Raw genomic sequence first — 19,902 nt, 5'->3', positions numbered from 1 at the left:
TTCTTATAAATTAGAATCAATTCTCTATATATTTTGGAAATGGGGCCTTTATCAGAACCTTTGACTGTAAAAATGTTTTCCCAGTTTATTGTTTCCCTTCTAATCTTATCTGCATTAGTTTTGTTTGTACAAAAACTTTTCAATTTGATATAATCAAAGTTTTCGACTTTGTGAACAATAATGATCTCTACTTCTTCTTTGGACATAAATTCATTCCTCTTCCACAGGTCTGAGAGGTAAACTATCCTACGTTCCTTTAATTTATTTATAATCTCATTCTTTATGCCTAGGTCATGAACCCATTTTGACCTGATTTTGGTGTATGGTTAAGTGTGAGTCAATGCCTAGTTTCAATTCAGATCAATCTTAAAAGGATGTCATGCACCACTCAGAGCCTATTGTTAAACATTTCCAGCACACTCCTGCCTCTAACCTTGGTGAATATAGCACAAGACCCAGAATCCAAAAACAGAATTGTAGTAGAATTATAGTACTTTCTAGACTATCAATCCTGTTCCACCTTAGCTTCCAGAACCTATATTCAGATCCTACCTCTGATATCCACTGTGTGACCCTGGGTAATTGAAAACAAATTTTCGTAAGAGAGAGAGTAGAAGATGGAGCTAAAGACCACTGTATACCATAGTATGAAAAGAGCCATAGTATGAAAGAAATATAGAGAAATAGGGAAAATCATGGAAAAAAGAAACTGAGGCAGTGAAGGCAATTTTACCTTTTAATAATTTTGCCTGAGAGTTTTGAAGTCCTATTTCTGTCCTGTTTTAACCTAGATCTTCACCTCCAAATAAGGATAATAATAAGGATTTACTTCTCAGAGTTCTTATTAAAATGGCTATCAAAGCATCTAAAAAACATAAAATCCTAAATAGTGATTTTTAAAGTATAATTTCCTAAAGTGGAAAGAAAATGAGAAAAAACTAAATTTTTAAATGAAATTTGACAATTTCTGCAAAATGTTATGTCTGAATGTTGATAAATTCTAAAACATTGAAGGAATATCCAGCCAGAAGGCTAGCAGCTGCAGAAACTTATTCCATGAACAGAATAGGGAATTATATCAATTTGTAGAACCAATGGAATCTTTTATAACATTAGCTTTCTAAGCTATATTGAAAGTTTCCCAGTGGTCTCAGGCAGTATTATGAAAAACATTTGTGAATTCAAAAACTACTCATTAAAGAAAACAAAAACAATTTGCAAAATTGTTTTTGCTAAAGATAATTATCATCTAAGCAAAAACTAGTGCAAATTATTAAATTAATAAAACTAATAGTTGCAGCTCTTTTTCTTAAACTTTATTTTTTTCAGGTCATGTTCAGTCAATTTTTGATTATATACATTTAAAAAATCCAATCCAGCTCTAAATACCACCTATTGAGGAGGCAACCTAGATTAGCTGAAACAGCAAGATATCCCAAGGGAGAGAAAAGAGGAGGCACGTATGTGTCAAGCAAATCAAACCTCTGCCACTCCCTAGACCACTCCTTTTCTCCAGATCATAATGGAGACAATACAGGACACTGAGCCTAAAAGTCCTGACATTAATAGCATTCCCCACAACACCAATCCTGCTATTATTCTGACTCTTTTATTCATTCTTTAAGGGAGAATCCTGATGTAAAAGGGGTCTGTCATCCCTACCAACACCAAATCGCCAAACTTCTTCAACAGAGACATTGTGGATTTGTCAAAGAAAGTTCTTATCATCATCAGAACTTTCAACATCAGAAGTTATAATTATATAATGGAAATAATATTAAAGAAAGAACATTATTATTTGCTTTATTATTACAGCCTAAAAACTCCTGGGCTGGACTACTTAATCTTTCCATCTGACTTGCAGTTAAAAATCCAGTATATGTTGTGTTACCCTGGCTTATTAATTTTCTTGTTTTCCTTTGGGGCAACAAGGTGGTATAGTGGATACAGCAGTTAACCTTTGGAGTCAGGAAGACCTGAATTCAAGTCTGGCCTCAAACCTGGACAAGTCATTTAACTATTTGCCTCAGTTTCCTCATCTGTAAAATGAGCTAGAGAAGGAAATGGCAAACCATAAGAAACCCACAAGAAAACCACAAATGGGGTCACAAAGAGTTAAGACATGACTAAACAATAGTAATGTTTTTTTCCTTTATACTCTCAGCATAGTGCTTTGAATATGGCAAGCACTTAATGCTTTTTCATTTATTTCTTCATTCATTCTTTAATTCACTTTCTGCATCTTGTTGAACCAATTTCCTTTCCTGATTTTGTTGGGGTGTTCTCAGAGCTGTGACTCAACTGGAAGAAATTAGGTATATAACTGCTATTCAAGATTGTAACCTAAAAATAAGTAGTAGATTTGCAGTTGGTCCAGAAAGAGATCTGGATTTCACCATACCGATATAATTTTCCTTGGCCATCCCTGGCCTTTCTGTAATTGTTTTTATTTTATTTTATTTTAGCTATAAAAGGGGCTCACAGTGGGATAATCATTGTAACAATGAAACTAACTGATAGGTTTGCATTCATAACTCATACTATCCTTTAACAGTGACTTGAAGAAGGGAAGAGGAAAGGAAAAGAAAAAAAAAGGAAAAGACCATCTCAACAGGCATTGTATTAAGTATTTTACAAATATTGTCTTATTTGATTCTCACAATAATTGTGCCATATAAGTGCTGTTCTTATCCTTGTTTGACAATTATGAAAAATGAGACAAAAAGAGTTTAAATGACTTGTCTAGGATCCCATAACTAGATGTTCCTCTCTCTAGGCTTAGCTTTCTCTCCACTCTGCTAACTAGGACGGCATAGAGGTGATCTCTGGGCACAAAACAATCCCTATATATTTTGAGAAATAATTTTAATACTGAGTTTGATTAATTAGAAATTAAGCTGCTGGCCAAAAAAAGATTATAGAATCTATAGGATCTTAAAGATAATTTAGTCCAATTCTCTCATCTTACACAAGTCACATAGACAAAGACTTGCTCAAATTCACATAGTAATTGGTAGTAGAACTGACATCAGAATTCAGTTTTAGCACTAGGAATTTAGGTTTGATGTTTATTTCACTATACCATATTTCATATACTGTTCAAATATTTTTACCTGATAAGTCCATTATGTCAAGACAGATAAACCAAAATTCTTCATATGGATTCATTTCTTTCTTTTTCCTGTGGACATACTTATTATATTTTTAAATTGCATGCAATTTGGGCTAATCCATTTGTCTTTCTGAACTTTCATTTCAATCATGCACTTGAAAAAAGAAATGAAGGAATTTACCATGACCCCCAACAAATATCCTCATTGTTATATTTGAACCATAAATGAACTTGGCATCTTTCTAGTACACAAAAAGATGGCTATTGAAGGCACCAGTTTCAAAATCTTGCCAGAAATGGAAAAAAATGGAAGAGTAGATGAAAGAGGGCTTCCAACATACCCTGTTTTCTGTATTAATGGTTGAGGGAATTTTGAAATAGATGAACTTGTTTCATAAGAAATATGGGATTTTAAAAAATGATTATAACTTACAGGCTTTAAGCCAACCTTTCAGATTCTTTTGACCACATAATGAAGTAGAGGGAAAGAGGGTCCCTCATTATTTGCTTCTCTATGTTGCCATTGGAAGGATTTGGGAACTGATAATATTGTCAACCTGCTTTTAAGAGCAGTGGAAGGAAAGATGCCCCTAATTATTCCTAGAGGAAGGATGGAAATGCACCTACTTATTTATGAATCTCAGTTCATGATTCATCACTTGTTTTTTTAAGCAGGATTAAAATGAAACATCAATAAGATTTAGGTTTTGTATTGGAAAATAGTTTAATGCTCTAGTTATGGTTCAATATTTCTGAAAATAACATGTTAGCTGCTGTTTTGACCTGGTTTATTAGGTAAGATTTTTTTTTTAAAGCAAATCAACAATACATCTTCAACTTAATAATATTTTGGTTCAATTTAGTTTGCATTGCAGCAAATTGGTCTGGTTGCTGTTTTGTTGTTTTTATTTTTATTTTGTTTTGCTTTGTTTTTTACTTTGAGGTTCATTGTATATTTTTGTTCAGGTGACTGGTTTTTAATAGAAAACTCTTTTCTAAGAGAGTTTTGGAATGACTTTTAATCTCATTTGAAAACATTATTTACCCCCTTCCTAAATCCTCTCCTTCCACTCTGATTTATCTTTTTACTGTAACTGTATTAGCTGCAAAGCATTTTGCTGTTACTATGACAGGCTCTGTAGCAAATGAGGCTGCATTGAATTATTTAGCTTTCAGCTAAAGTGGAGGGAGTAAAAGCAGCTGAGTCGGTTCATGAAATCTTGAGTTAATTTGTCCATGGGCTTGGGGCTTTTATGATATTTTTTCTTTGTAGATGCAAATTATGAATTTTAAGACAGCAAAGAGGGAAAATTATATTGAATTATTTGGTATAATAATAAACCTATAGCCAAGAAATCATCTGTCTATTATTGTATATTTTTGTATCTACATAGATAAAATGTTGAAGGATCATAAATATATTTAATATCTATATTCATAAGATGTTTTCCCAATCATTAATAACATCATTTTCATTTATTGTTTCTTCAAAATAGATCAAGATTTCTACTTAAAACATACAACTGTCTCTGCTTTTGAAGTTGGCCTATTTTCCTTAGAATATGATTGTTAATTTTTTTTTTAAATTGAAGAGTTCCTCTTTCATCTTCTAGCTCAAGAAACAGGATATGGATTCTTAAATCTGTACCAAAAGTGGGTTGTGTTATGGCTATAGTGATGGAAAGCAGAGTCAATAAAGTCATAACTAACAATTCTGGTATTTGGAGCAAATTCAACATCTCCTTCCCCAGACCCTCATTGATAGAAAGCAACATGAAAAGCTCCCATAAATCAACCTCTAAAAATAAATTCAGTGGCAAGAGAAGAAGAGACCAAGGGAGAGCTCTTGGATATCAGGATACAGGACTTCATTGGGAAAGACAGCCATCCTGAACAACACCCAAGGCTGCAACTGGGGAAGCTGCCATTGGAGGAAGCAGTCTTGGAAAAAATTTATTGCAATGAGCTGGAGAAAGTGGATGGTTTGGTAGCTTTCTAGTCTAGCTAATTATTATTGATAAATAGGAATAGGTGCTAAATTAATGTTTACCTATTGATGGTGTTTAAATGCTGTCAGAATTGTCTAAATTTCGGTGACAAAGTTATGATTTTTCCATCCTAGTTATATCTCTTAGAAGAGGGTACAGACAATAATAATTTCAGTGGCACTTGTGTAACCTTTTTCCCATTTTATCTGCCAGCTTTTGAAAGAGATGACAGTAGGAAGACTCAGAGAAAGTAACAAGGAGATAGCCCTTTGGACCTATAGTGTCTGCCAAAGTTATAATATATTCATCATGGTTCTGTGTCTAATTTTCACCACAAGGTGAGAATATAGCAGTAGAGGAATATCTTTGCTAATTTCAACATATAAACTAGCTATCTTTCAACATATATCCTAGATTTGCACATCTGGCAAATAATCAAGAGACTGTATGGTAACTACAGAGGAAAGAGAATAATATTGAGTCTGGAGATAAGTTTTATTCATATTTCTAAGACAAATTAACCTTATATCATGGCCAAATTGCCCTGGACAGTTTTCTCATCTGCAAATAGGATTTGGACTAAAAATGATTTTCAAGGTTTCACTGCTAATTTGGAAATCTATGTGTAGTTATGGCTTGGTTAGTAAGAAACTTTTCCTTGAGGAAGACTGGAAAACTGCACAATTGCACTCAAGTAAATAACTCAGATAGGTCTATTATATTCATTCTATAGTGAATACTGGGAAGACTGCGTAATAGCTAAAACTTTTCAATTTGCATACACTTTTCGACTTAACTGCAAATTTGTCTAATATCTGTGATTCTCAAATCAAACTGATAGGGAAAGCGAGAAGCAATTCTTGGGCTTAGGATAAGAGGAATGGGGGTAAAAGGGACAAGGGGGTAATGCATTATAATCCTTATCAACAAATATCTTTTGAGCTCCCAAGGGTCCTGATATTAAGCATAGAAAATTGTGACTTTGCTAACCAGGTTTTTTCACCTCTCCTCTAGATTTCAATCGAATGCAGTCTCTTGAGTGCCTTTCTCCGTCCTCTTTGACAGCATCTAGCGTTCTAGTTCTTCCTTTAGCTGTCTGGCCCTTTCCTACCAAACCCCAGAAGCAGAACTGAGTTTTTGTGAAGCATTAGATCCCGCTCTTAGACTAGCAGCCAGCCAGCCAGCCAGGAGTCGCCTGTGGTGCATGTCTGTTGATTATCGTCATTGCGCTGTGTGATCACTACGGGACTGCAGGCTTTGCATTGGCAGCATTGCACGATTCTCTCAAATACATCAGGTTTGCATAGACACAGAAACACAGCCTTTTCTCCCATCGATTTAAGAAAGGACAAAGGATAGCTGATTGTGTCTGGGTCTATGCCGGCAGGTGCCTTCTTAACATCAAGATTTTATTTCTCCAGAGAAATCAGCTTCTGCGGTTTGGAAAACAAAAAATAACAAACCCCAGAAGCGGCCAATCCCAGTGTATTCTACTCAGCTACCATGCTGGCATGAGAACCGTCAGGGAGCAGGTGTATAGTTTTAGAGAGCAGAGAAGTCACCTTTCCCTCCTCAATTGGACTGCTTGTGAGGAAAGGAAAGGTTACCGAAGTATCACTGCCTAGTTAGGGCTCGTAGTTATGTTTGAAAGAATTAGGCCCCAAACAAGGGAACTCAATCTTTCCCCGCCGCAGGGGGCTCTCCTTGGGAACGGCTGGCGCGCAATTGGTGGATTGTGGAAAGGATGCTAACATTGTGGTTTTCCCAGGCTTTGCCCGCTCCCAACCCAAAAGCAATACTGGAGGCCAGAGGCGAGGAAGGGTCGGTGGCCTAAAAGGAGGGCCTAAGATCACGGAGGGAAGGTGGGAGGAGGAAGGCCAAACTATGGTCTGGCAGGTGCTCCCAGGGGCCCCAAGAGGGTGATTGGCGGGTATGGAGATGTGGGTGGGGGTAGGCTGGGGCCGGGCCTAGGCGCTGCGGGAGCCTGTGGCCCCGCCTCCTCCGCCCCCGCCGCGGGACTATCTGGTCCCGGCAGCAGCGATGTCCCCCGGCAGGAATGTCCCTCCTCAGATAATGTTATTTATATCTCTGGGCGGGTCCGTGGCTCGGCAGCACCAGGCGCCCGGCGGCCGCTGTGCCAGGAGCCCCGCGCTGCCCTCCTCCCTCTGCGCCCCAGTTGCCCCGCTATTGCTCTGGGCTTTAGGTGGCTGCAGTTTCAGCCCAAGTGCAGGTGAGGAGTACTGGGAGGGACGAACTAGAAGCCTGGGAGGAGGGGTCCATTGCGTGAGGAAGGGGAGTGCCGGGCTGTGGGCCAGAGGGGGCGCGTGACTGGAACGCGGGGGATCTGAGAGGAAGAGTGGGGTGGGGGTAGACAAATCTTGGGGCTTAGTGGGCAGCAGGGGCAACGGCTGATTCGAGTAGCCGGGGGTGCAGGGAGAGGTACGGGCTTCTGTGATTCCCCGCAAGCTAGCCACTTTGGAGACGCGGATTCCGGAGTCTTAACAGCACTGTGCGGGTGGGGTAGGGAAGGCACAGTACGGGTGCGGGTCCAGCCTCCGGGGCCGGGGCGGGGTTTTGTTTTGCGTACTCCCGACCTCCGAGCAGCCCCCACTATCTATTCTGTCATCCTTCCCTTGCTTCCCCACGCCCCACTTTCACCCTCTTGGGGCCAATTAGCTCCGCTTCTGTGTAACTTAGCATTCCCGCTTTTCGGACTGTAGGACGCCCTGTAAAGGGAAAACAGTGCAATAGGGTGACAGGCCCTGGGGGGCACCATACTTTGTGCATGGCTAGCTGCGGCGGGAGAGAGAAAAGGTTCCCGGCCAACTGTTTCTCCCTAGCCTTTCTGCACCTACTCCAACTCCCGACTCTTCCTAAAAGAATACGCAAGTCTTCTGAGATGTTTGGGATTTGCATCTCCCTGACCAGGACTTGACCCAGACAAATAGCAGAAAGTCGGAGAAATAACGAGAACTTAGGTATGCATTGTACTGAGCTCCCAGGATCTTGGGTGGGTGGGTGGGAGGGTAGGGCGGCACAGAGTGGAGGAGGGTTAAAGTTACAGTTTCCGTGACAACGAGTTTCAGGTAGGGCCTTGATTTATAGCCTATTAATAACGAAGCCTCTGTTTGGAGTGAACAATTAGAAGTGCTGGGAGTTAATAATAATGCACTTAACTGTTGCTGGAGCCAAAAGAAAAGGAGCTACAGTATCTGAACATTTAAATTTTAAATGTTACGGATGATTTGGGCGGCGTGTGGGGAGAAGGGGGCGCCAATATTTGCATACTGAGAACTCTCATTAAAGCTTAAGTGGGGAGATATGGAGGCTGTCAGCCTAGAGCTGTGGCAGTTCCTTTCGAGAGCCAGAGTTTATTCTTTGCTTTCTAAGGAATGTGCCCTGGGTGGCACCTAACTGACAAAAGCTTAGTAACTGACTACAAATCGAGATTTCTCAGGTGAGGTTCTTAATTCTCCTCCAGAAACGTCTGGGCTTCAGAGATAGTTCTTAGTCGTATTTAGGGGTTCTTCACTGTTTCGATAATAGCAATATTACCGTGCATTTATATATTCTTTTTGATATTTTACATGCCCTGTATATATTTATCATCATAACTTTTGAGATAAGTATAATTCCCATTTTTACATATGAGGAAATTGGAACGCTGGGAGGTTAGATCTAACGTAATTAAGGAGCAACTTGAACTTAAGTGATCTATCTCCCAGGTCTGTGCTATTTTCTGCTTTAGTTTAGTCAAAGAACTTTCACTTCAAAAACCACGATTTCCTAAGAATTGGAAGGGAGAGGTTCTTACAGACACAATAGGATCAGAGCCAAAAACAGGAATCAAGAACACATGGACTTAAATTCCTGATCTCGGCACTACTTTTGTGACCCCCTACTCTGACACTACCTTTGTGACTTAGGGCTGATAATTTCTCTTTTCTGGGCTTCAGTTTTCTCACATGTAAAATTGGTCGGGAGGGGTAGTGGACCAGACAAATTCCAAGGTTTCTTCCAGATCTAAATTCTTTAATACCATGATGATTTCAGCAAAGGTGAAGCTGGACAGTTTACTTAAGTTGTAGGTGAAGTGCAATGGTTGAAATAATATTTATAGTTTCATGCACGTGTTTCAGGTGGATTGGAAGCTTGACTATAGGATGGATCCTTACTTTCAGAATCTTAACATTTCTAGGCCCCTGGTTCAAATTTTGTATCTTGGTCAGTAGAGAGGCTGAAAATCACTGGCTAAGGGAAAAGCTGGCTGATAACTTTCTAAGAGATTTTAAGCTTCAGTCAGTTAAAAAAGAGGGTTGGTGCTTTAAGGACATACCTGTACTGTTGTAGATAGAAGTTAAAACATAGATTTTTTCTGGGGAGGCCTGGAAATAGCTAGGTTTGATGATGCACTTGAACAAAGGAATAGGGCACAGGGAAGGCTATGGAAAATGCATAGACTTTTGTGTTTAGTTGTCTTCTTTTAGGGTTGAAGAGGAGTCTAGAGTCATCTAGCCCAAAGTCTCAGGTAGGTTTTTCTTTAGAGACCTTAAAATATCTTTTTTTGAAATTAGAACAGCTTTTAGTTGATAATTTGTGTGACTATGATTCTAACTATTCATGGCTGCTCTATAATTCTAGCCCATATTTTTCCTGCCTCTATGATTGCGTCCTGAAACTTTGCCAGGCTAAAATACTGAGGTTTCTTTTCTTCCTGGTAAGAAGAGAGAGGGCACATCTTCTATTGTATAGTGCTTTTGTCACAATGAACCCCATGAATCTTTTTAAAATAGGAAATTAATCAGTTTAACAGAGGAGGAGGAACATATAGTAATCATTCAACTCTGAACTTAATATCTTTCTAAATTTCCTTTCAGTTTTTGATAATTTCTATACATTTTGACATGGTTGTAATTAGTGGATACATATTCTCTTGACATTTTTCAAATCAGATGAGGCATAGCTTAGAGGAGTGTGTGTATTTGTGAAAGAGTAGTGGGCAAAATTGAGAAAGATATCAGATCTTTGGGATGTCTTCCTTAACCTAAACTTAACCACCAAACTACTTTTGAAATGGTTGTGTTTTTTGTGTTTAGTTCTATATAGAACTCTGCTTACTCCTTCCCCAATCATACCCATATTTGGGTACTCTTTGCGGCCTAAGGCCCAAAATTCAGAGAGGCTAGAATTGACATAAGGTATATTTTTTTCCATAGCTACTAATATTTTCCTGTAGCCTTAAATTTATGGTCCATATTTTACAAAATATTTGAAAGCACCAGGGGTAAGAATAATATTGTGGGAAATTTGCTTCTATTAGGGAAGACAGTGAAGTTCATGTACATAAGGGCAGAGAAAACATCAGTGATCACACTGAAAAGAACCAGAAAATTGTATTTTGTCTCAAAATACTTTCCTGACTTTTCCATTATTTGGAAAGCTGAATAATGTCCTCTAGTGCTTAAAAAGATAGAGAAATTGAGGCAGGAAAGTTAAGGGACATTAGTTTTAGGTGACAGAATTGGAACCTAAAACTTCCTGGCCATATGACAAAGATGGTTATTTCCTATGACAGCTGTCACAGTAGAGGAATGAGGCATTCTCCATTTAGAAATGCAAGAGTCAAGGGAAGGGAGGCAATTGGAAAGGTCTTTCATCAGAATAATAAACCTTTCTTTGTTGCTCAAAGCTTTTTAGCATCTTCATACATTTCCCTGTATGAACAAAATACGTAAACTTATTTAGAATAATTCCTCCACCTGTGTTCTTAATCTCTTTCTATCTTGTTTCCTATTTAGCCCTTTTACATTTGCTAACACTCTCAATCCATCCCCAAATATTAAAATATTTTCCCATTAATCTTTCCAGTATATCAATTCCCATCTCTCTTCACTGCTAAACTTAATTGAAAAAGTTCTCTCTCATAGGTTTCTTCATTTCTTTATCATCATTCTTTCTCCAGCCTCTTACAAACTGGTTTCTGCTTCTGTCACTCATTGAAAAAATTCATCAGTAACTTCTTAATTGCTAAATTATAGAATCATGAAATTTTTATTTGATAAGGGACCATAAAGATCATATAGTTCAATTATTCTCATTTAAAGAAAATGAGGACATTTAGGTTCTAGAAGTTGTTATCTGTCAGGGTTACACTGACAAATAAATAAGGAGAGCTAAATTGTGGATTCAGATTTTTTTTGTTCCCAGTCAATAAAAACAAATTTATGATGGTTTTTCCTCCATTGGACATTTTCTCATTATGACCCTCCTTTACCACTTTGCAGTTTTGACTTTGTATAGGGGTCCCCCCACTTTCCTACAAGAAACTCTCTTTTTCTTTACCCTTACAGATGACCACATTCTTTGATTTTTATCCTCTGTTCTCTTTTCCTTTTTGTTGGTTCCTTATGATCTTTCCGGTATGTTCCTTAGGGACCTGTCCTCTGTCCTATTCTCCTCTCTCTTTATACTCCCATGGTGAGCTAATTCACCCCCAGAGTTTCAGCTACTAACTCTATGTTGTTGACTCTCAAATCTATTTATGTATATAATTATGAACCTCTCTTCTGAACTCCAGACCCCTACCTCCTGCTGTCTGCAAGATATCTATCTCTGTATGGCTATCTCACCAGCACCTAAAACTAAGCTTGTTCTAAACTGAGCTTATTTATCTTTACCCCTAAATCTCTTCTTCCTTCTAACCACACTATCTCTATGGGATCTTACCACCATTTACCGGGTCTCTCATATTCAAAATTTTCTTTCTCACTTTTCAGACAATCAGTTACCAAGCATGTGTGATCTGTCATGAAAGTAGCTCTCTTATTTCCATTCTAGGCTTTCTGTTACCACCTGCTTATAGGTTTTCATTTCTATCCAACTGAATTATTGTAACTTATTCCATTTTTTCCTATTTCAAAGATAGGATTTTAGCTCTAAAGAAGGAAGGCACCTTAGAGGTCACCTAATTCAACCAACTTACAGAGGGAGAAACTTAATTCAATAAACATTCATTAAGCATCTACTGTGTGATGCTTAATGATTTATTTACTATATGGCTGTCATTCTTATGAATAGATCTGGCCAAGTCACTTTTCTGATGAAAAATTTTTATGAATCCCTATTGTTTGGTATATAAAGTTCATTTTCCTCTGATTGGCCCTCCACAACTTCCAGTTTTGTTTAATCTTTTCTGTACATTGTAAGCTCCAGCCAAACAGAGATGAACACTCTGCTTCCTCAGTCTGAACACACTTTACACTCTGCAATGTCCATGCCTTTGTTCATGCTGTTTCATGTGACTAAAATGTCCTTTAGCCCCAATTTTTTCCTATTGAATTCCTACTTTTTTCCAAGTTTCAACTGAAATGCCCTTTTCAGGAAGATCCCTTAAACTCATTTAGTTAATGACACTCTCATCTGGATCTCTCGTGACATTATTTTGAACCTCTAAGACACTTACCATATATTAATTTTATTATAGTTATATGTGTTTGTATTTTATCCCTTTGCTATTCTGTTTGCTCCATACGGATGCTATGTCTTATTGAAACTATGTAAATATACTAGCATAGTGCTTTGCACTTAGTAGGGACTTAAATGTTGAATGAATGAACTTGCTCAAGTAAGTGTTTAGTGATTATTATTTTGTAGATATTTTTAAAATATTCTATTGTATTTCTCCCTTTGACTATTCTTATTTCTCAGAATATAGACAGAATATCTAATTTTTTTTCTTTTTTTTTCTTTATTTTTTTATTATAGCTTTTTATTGACAGAACATATGCATGGGTAATTTTTTACAACATTATCCCTTGCACTCACTTCTGTTCCAACTTTTCCCTTCTTTCCCTCTATCTCCTCCCCTAGATGTTGCACAAGAAGAATTGGATTCAAAAGGTAAAAATAACCTGGGAAGAAAAACAAAAATGCAAGTAGTCCACATTCATTTCCCAGTTTTCCTTCTCTGGGTGTAGCTTGTTTTGTCCATCATTGATCAATTGGAACTGAATTAGATCTTCTTTTTGTTGAAGATATCCACTTCCATCAGAATACATCTTTATATAGTATTGTTATTTAAGTGTATAATGATCTCCTGGTTCTTCTCATTTCACTCAGCATCACTTCATGTAAGTCTCTCCAAGTCTCTCTGTATTCATCCTGTTGGTCATTTCTTACAGAACAATAATATTCCATAACACAGAATACCTAATTTATTTTCTAATGTCAGCCAATCTCAGCTACATACCATTCACCAGGGAATTCCTAGTCTTACAACTCATAAACTATTTAAAAACCCAATGTGTACAGGAATGTTCCCTTGCAAACCCATCTTGCCCACTTCTGACATTCTGATATCATCTTCTTACATTCCTCTTCCTGGTTCTCTTGGCTGCAAATATAAATGATCAGTGCACATTCTTGACATGGTTGCTCCTTCCTTCTTTCTTCATTCTTCTGCCTTTTTTTTCCCCTCCCCATAAGTTCTTTTCTCTTTCCCTATAACTCCCTCTTTCCTTACCCTTCCTTCTTTTTCTTCTATCACAACTTTTTCTTCTCCATCAATTCCTTTTTCCTTCCTCACCACACCCTCTTTATTTTCTCATTTTTTTCACTTTCTGCCTCTTTTTCTCCTTTCCCTACTCTTCTTTTTTTTCTCTTTTAAAAAATACTTTCATTTATTTCTGGTCATGTACCTCCCCTTTCATGAGTCTTTTTTGTAGCAGAAAAACAGTTTAGCAAAACTAACTAGGAACTGATCATATCTGACAGTATGTGCAATATTTTGAGTCTATAATACCTCAGATGCTTGTTGAAAGGAAAAAGGTGTATTTCCTTATTTGTTTTAGAGGGTATAAAATTTCACTTCTTTTTTTCTGACCATAATATGGGCTTCCAGTTCTAAGTTACCATTTTCTGGGTAGTTGGCAATGAAACAAATCCTTTGTGTATAACATTTTTTTTAAAAAGTAGCAAAAAATCCCTCTGGGGGGGGGGAGTTTGAATGCTATTAACTGAAATCATATTATCTAGTAACTTTAAAAATAATAAAGTCTTTCCTTGGCTCCTGAAGAGGAGTTACTTTCAATTACTTTTAATTCTAGGCTTCCTCCCTTAATGAAGAGGAACAGAGACTCGGATAATCCAAAATGTGAATAAGGTGAAAGTATCTGCAGTTGTCTTTAAAATACGTTTTTGTACTTAAATCTGGATATAGTATATCTGATTTGAGAATTCACAGCCATTTAAATAAAATAAGACAGACTAAGAAGATCTCTCAGTGGTGGAATGGAAAAGCTGATCAGATATTCTGCCTCTATACTCAAATTTTCTCTGTTTCTTAAGATATTTGAGGAATGATCATTACCATCTTCCAGATAGGTGAAAAATACTTGCCTTAGATTAGCTGCCTGTCTGGTACATAAGTATAAAGTTATCCATTTAATGAGGTTTTATTATTTTGGCCCATTCCAAACTTACTGATGTAATTTTTTATTATAGGGCCTCAGAAAGATTGAAATTGTGGTGGTTTCCCTTTTCAGTGATAAATTTAAATGGAGGTTAGCTGGTTTCATTTGAGTGGGTATAGTAAAGAGATATCTCTTTACCTTAACTCCCAAACTCAAAAATAACCCCAAATGTATGCATGAGTTAAGGTAAGTATTTGTGTTGTCAGGTCTGTTCATAGTGGAGGCCACAAATAGGGCTTTTACATAATGTTACATTAATGTTACATGCACTTTAATTAAATCAATATTAACCACTTGTAATACACTTTATTAGGTTTTGTAGATACAAAGACAAAAGCAAAATACGTCTATACTCAGAATTTTGTTCTGTTGAATATAAGCTCATATCTTTAGCAGTACTGTTTACTGACTCCTTCCCCAGGATCACCCAATTCAAACTGAGTAATTTGTTCATTGATAATGTGTCTGGATTCTTGATTTCTGTTAGGGAACCTTTGGATTTTTATTAAAAATTAAAATGCTGAGGAATTCACATGGAATAGAATAATTTATGTAGACTTTTACTTAAATACACTATAAAAGGGATTGTTCTGTTGTGGGTGATTCATGACATCTGCTTGTTTTGGTACAAAACATTAGATGTTCAGTTGAAGCTGTGTTTTAGTTTGAAGTTGCTACTTAATTTTTTTTTTACATTGTCTCAAGTTACAGAAGGGGAAAAAAAAGATTTCTCCCTGCTTTTTTTTTTTTTAACTTTAAAAGTTTTTTACCTTATCCCTATCAGATGCCATAAAATAAAGTAAGACTGAGTTTGGATGTAGGTGACTGGACAACTCCTAAAAAAAGAAGTATAAATGGTATTTAATTGGAAAGGGGGTATGCAGTGAGAAGGAATAAAATTTGTATCATTACTGTATATGCTTATCTTTTTGATCTGTCAAACTCTTGTGGTAATTTCAAATCTTGAGAATGCAGACAGATTATTTTATTCATCAACTTCTAAATGGGCAGAGAAATGAAAGGAAATGTTTTTGGTGGAGAGGATGTGGAATAGAAGGGATAGATAAATGATTCTTTTCATGATTTGAAGAAGTCTGTCTAGTACTTACTCATACATCAATAAAATCTTTGTTCAGAAATTGCTGTTCAACATTAAAAAGTAGAGGCCTTGTTCTGGGCCTGTGATTTCATCAGTATACTACATTGGAACTTCTGGTATGGAAACTTCCTCCTCCAGAGGAACTTTTGTGTGAATGGGAGCTCTGGGAGGTTACATTGACAGTGACTATGGGCACCCAACTGGTTATATCTCAGAAGCAGAATTTGAACCCAAGTTTTCCTGACTCCCTGCTAGATTTTTTTTAATCATTGTTGCCTTTTAGAAATAGAGGAAATTTGGAGAATTTTTTTTCATCAAATTTTGTATATATAGAACAACATTAGCAGTATTAGAAAAGTAATTACCACTATCTTAGTAAATCTATGAAAAACTCTCGGAAATGCCAATATTAATATTACCTAAATGAAATACTTGTGATTTGGAATTGAAGCAAATTGTCACTAACTTTTACATTTATTGTCAGAAAATGTCAGAAAATCAGATAAGATGTTGCATGGTTGAGATTTAGATTTGGCAAAAAACATCTTAGAAATGATTTTAATCTGCTTTATATTATTTCATTTTTTTGCCTACATATTTATACATATACTTATGAATCTATGAAAATATGTATTCATATGTATATAAAATATTTGTATATATTTCATAAGTTTGAAATGTCAACAGCTTAGATTGTTTTAAAAATATATCATTACATTTTTCTACTAATTCAATACTTATCAAATTTTGGTCATATTATATTCCATTCAAATATCATTGGTATGTAGTTTTATGGGGGTTTTGCCTTAAAGCACACTCTATGCACTCTTTCATGAAGCTTTTTCTGCCTGTTTTAGCCCATAGGCATCTTCCATCTTCTGAAGCCCTTAAAGAACTTTTTATTACTCTTCTTACATATCATAAGTAATTTATAATACCATAGTATATTATAACCTATCATTGATCACATCTCCTCTTATCTCCTTTCATCTCTCATATATCATATATTATTATATGATTCATGCTGTTTTAAGAATTGCAGCATAGTAAAAAAAAAATGGAAATTCCTTACTACATGCTAAGAAAACCTAGTTTCAAATTCTGCTTTTGTCACATCCTATCTCTGTGATCTTGGACATGTAACTAATTCATTGTTACATTAGGCAAATCATTAAGATCTAAATTACAGATTAGTTGCTATACTTCATTGGAGGGAGTTTCCATACCAAGAGTTCTTTATACCAATGAAGATGACACAGGTCTGAGACTGTCAAAATATTTAACTTTTTAAGGTGTTTATCTTGTCTTCTGAAATAACTTTTAAGCTTCTTGAAGACAGGAGTTGTAACATTTTTGTGTCATATGAGTCAAAGTACATTTGTGGATTGATTCTGGAATATTTATGTTTCAGGAAGGGAAGAAGATAAGGTCAGTCAGTAAATAGCATTTATTAAGGGTATAAGTTGTGCCAGACACTGTGCTAAGTTCTGGGAATATAAAAAAAGGTAAAAATGGTTCCTGACTTCAAGGAGTGGAGGAGACCACAAGCAAATCAACTTGATAGAATTTGCTCCCACAGATTTCTTTCTGTGCTGATTCTCAAATCTATTTATTCAGCCCTAAACTTCTAGTCTTGCATCTCAAATGAACATCTTGACTTGTATGCCATATAATCATTTTAAACTTAGGATCCTTAAAACTGAACTTAAATTTTTTTTCACTTAAGCCCTTTTCCTAAGTTACCAGTTGCTATCTTCTACTTCTCATTTTCTTTCTCATCCCCATCTCTCCACCCCAACTAATTGTTGCCAACTCTTGTCAATTTTAGCATCATATCTTGTATATATCCTCCTCTTTCTTCGCTTCCATTCTTAGCCTGATGGAGGCCCTTGACACTTCATTTCTGGCCTGTTTGTATAGCCTTTTGGTTTGTCTATCTGCTTCAAGTCTCTATGCTTACTTCCAGGATCAAATAGGAAATCCTATCTTTTTGGCATTCAAAATCCTTCAAAAGACGACCCTACTTTTCCAATCTTCTTATACTTTAGTCATTCCCATAACTGTAGTCCAGAAACACTGGTTTCCTTTCTCTTCCTCACATGATTCCTTCCTGTCCTGGCTGCATTCTCCCTAGCTGTCCTCCATTCTTGTAATTCTTTCTTGCCACCTTCTGCCTATTCCTTGCCTTCTTTCAAGTCCCAGCTAAAATTATAAGAATCTTTTTCTGATTTCCCCTTAATGCTAGTATCTCCCTCCTGTTAATTATCTCCAATTTTGGAGGTTTGTTTATATGTTTGTTCTCTTCATTAGATTGTGAGGCTTTAAAGGCAAGTATTGTTTTTTTTTTTTTTTTTGTTTTTGTTTTTTTTTTTAAATCCTACTGCTCAGAATAGTGCTTGTAACCTACTAGGCATTTAATAAATGTTGACTGACTTTGTATCCCCAGCACTTAACACAATACCTGGCACATACTAAGTACTTACTAAATTCTTGTTTATTAAAAGTACAAAATCTAGTTTTGTTAGGATAAAAGTATAGATCATGTAAATTGCTTTTATTTTTTAGATGGCTTTTAAGCTATATTTTTATTTTTATCAGAATAGCAATCAGTAGGCCCCATTTATATTATACCTTGTGCCTATTTATATTATAACTTATAGTCTTTGTGCCATACAGTGGGATTAGTCGTTAAAGAGTTCTGGAGCTTACTTCAGACAAAAAATTTAAAGCTGATTTAAATAATGATGATTAATAAATGTTTTTTAGCTGAATCTTTCTTCCCCCCCCCCAGGCTGGGGTTAAGTGACTTGCCCAGGGTCACACAGCTAGGAAGTATTTTAAGTGTCTGAGATTAGATCTGAACTCGGGTCCTCCTGAATCTAAGGCTGGTGCTCTATCCACTGCGCCACCTAGCTGCCCCCGAGTCTTTCAAGAATATACAGGACTAAGAATATTCCTAAACTACTTTTCTTGTAGAAGATTTTTTAAAAACGTTCATAGGAAGTTAGGGTACTCTATACTGAAATTTACATTTTTTTAAAACAACCTCTGGGTTTTTGTAAGACTAAACTCTCTTTTTTCAATATTTGATGATTGTTTTCATGTTTTAAGATTTAAAAAATAGTCAATGTTAGGCTGATAAAATTATACTCTAAAATAGTTAATTATGTATACCCAGACAGATTCTCCCTCCTGATTTTCCAATGAATGTTTGTTTTAGAGTAACCAAAGGAGTATGAGGTTCAGAGAAAATCCACAAAATCCCCAAGTACAATTTTTCCCAAAACACATTTCAATTATATTTTCCTTAACGTGTTTTGAGATGAAAACACTTTGTAAATGGTCAAAGGAAGCATTAGTTTATTTCTTCATGCCCTTGTTCTCTATTTCACCCTTATAAAAAGTCAGTTTCACCAATGATACTGCTTGCTAAGGCCTTTCAGTATTTTTTGTTTCTTCAACAAAACTCTCTCTCATGCACACACTCCCACTGCAATCCAACCTCTCTCCTCTCTTTTACCCCTTTTCTCTGCCTAGTGATTGACAGAAGCTCTTGTTTAGCTTCCAGAATGGGGCTGTTAGGCCTCTTTAGATACGTGTAGGAGTTTGGGATATTGCTCTTGGCTTTGAAAGGGATCTCAAAGACCCTTGGGAAATTATTGAGAGGGATAAAGAAGATAATGTCAATCATAAACAAGCATTTTAAGGGTTTAAGTTGTGCCAGGCATTGTGCTAAATTCTGGGGATATAAAGAAAGGCTAAAATGGTCCCTGCCTTCAACGATCAAGGGAGACCATAAGTAAACAATCAGATATGTGCATAATATATTCAGGTAAAAGGAACAACTAGGTGGTGCATGGATAGAGCAACAAGTCTGGAGTCAAGAAGACACTCCTCTTCCTGAGTTTCAATCTGGCCTTAGACAATGAGGTAGCTGTATGATTCTGGGCAAGGCATTTAACCTGTTTCAGTTTTCTCATATGTAAAGATGGAGAAGAAAATGGCAAACCATTCTATAAAGAGTGACTGACCAACAAGTTAATCTCAGAAGGAAGGCATTAGCATTGATAATAGCTGGGAAAAGCTTCATGCAAGTAGGAGTTTAGCTGAGACTTGAAAGAAGCCTGAAGATGAGAGATAAAGTTAACCCTGTGAAATGAATCTCAGCATCAGGGAAATAATGAGGCTTATTGAAGAAAGGAAAGGGGTCCAATTATCAGAACCCTGAGTGTT

The 19,902-nt window shown here is 36.5% G+C and overlaps 1 protein-coding gene across 3 annotated transcripts in view; it reads left to right on the top strand.

Annotated features, from left to right (window-relative positions):
• The first annotated feature begins 7,152 nt into the window (after nucleotides 1-7,152).
• Nucleotides 7,153-19,902, top strand: part of SPTB (spectrin beta, erythrocytic) — a 168,600-nt gene continuing 155,850 nt past the window's right edge. Inside the window, exon 1 of one of the 3 annotated variants that reach the window (XM_074290370.1) lies at nucleotides 7,153-7,330. The gene's annotated coding sequence lies outside the window, so the exon portion shown is untranslated. Of the gene's footprint in view, nucleotides 7,331-7,721; nucleotides 8,079-19,902 lie in introns of those variants that run through there. The other 2 variants (XM_074290374.1, XM_074290372.1) reach the window with 2 other exon arrangements.

Source organism: Sminthopsis crassicaudata, chromosome 2 (assembly GCF_048593235.1).
Source record: "Sminthopsis crassicaudata isolate SCR6 chromosome 2, ASM4859323v1, whole genome shotgun sequence".
NCBI lineage: Eukaryota > Metazoa > Chordata > Mammalia > Dasyuromorphia > Dasyuridae > Sminthopsis > Sminthopsis crassicaudata.
Note: the sequence above shows the minus strand (reverse complement) of the source record. Positions and strands in the feature narration are given on the sequence as shown.